General features: G+C 37.1%; 1 pseudogene; it reads left to right on the forward strand.

Annotated features, from left to right (window-relative positions):
* Positions 1 to 554: 554 nt before the first annotated feature.
* LOC105001070 overlaps positions 555 to 711 on the forward strand; it is a 938-nt pseudogene continuing 781 nt past the window's right edge.

Raw genomic sequence — 711 nt, forward strand, 5'->3', positions numbered from 1 at the left:
ATTCCGAAAACATTTTCTTCAAGCAGTGCACAGAACTGACAGTGGTGAGAAATTAGTGTTTCTGCATCATAAAGTCAAAACTTTATAATGTGAAAACCTCATTTGTAAACAAATATTTAAAATCATTTTTCAATAATGTTTTGAATTTACTCTTCTATTCCAGATGTTTTTTCCATTAATATGATAGTGTTATTTATCTTTGGCCTTAGCTTCAGGAAAATATTGACTTTAAGATGTGGCCATTTGGCATTTTGCCTAAATGTATATTCAGTGCACCTCTAGTCACCAAATAAACAAGAACCTCAGAGTCACTAGGAGTATTTCATTTAATCCGCTATCAGTTTTCTGATTCATCCAATGGGTGTGTGTTCTAGTTGCTCCTCAGTTTAGGTGTACCTTCATAACTTAATATCACTTTGAAAAAAGAAGATAGATGTCTTATCCTTTCCCACATGCAGAAGTTTTATTGTCAAAAACTAGGAGCGACGATAATAAAAGGCTTCAAACCAACCCTTAGAAAATCACAGTCACCTCTTTTCATGCCTAGCGCAGCCATGGCTTGGGGTTCCAAGAAGCACCTGAAACATGTTTCAGCTCCAAAACATTGGATGCTGGATAAACTGACTGGTGTGTTTGCCCCTCGTCCATCTACTGGCCCCCACAAGCTAAGGGAATGTCTCCCCCTAATTATCTTCCTAAGGAATAGACTTA

The sequence above is a fragment of the Bison bison genome, unplaced genomic scaffold (genome assembly GCF_000754665.1).
Source record: "Bison bison bison isolate TAMUID 2011002044 unplaced genomic scaffold, Bison_UMD1.0 scf7180017864378, whole genome shotgun sequence".
Lineage (NCBI taxonomy): Eukaryota > Metazoa > Chordata > Mammalia > Artiodactyla > Bovidae > Bison > Bison bison.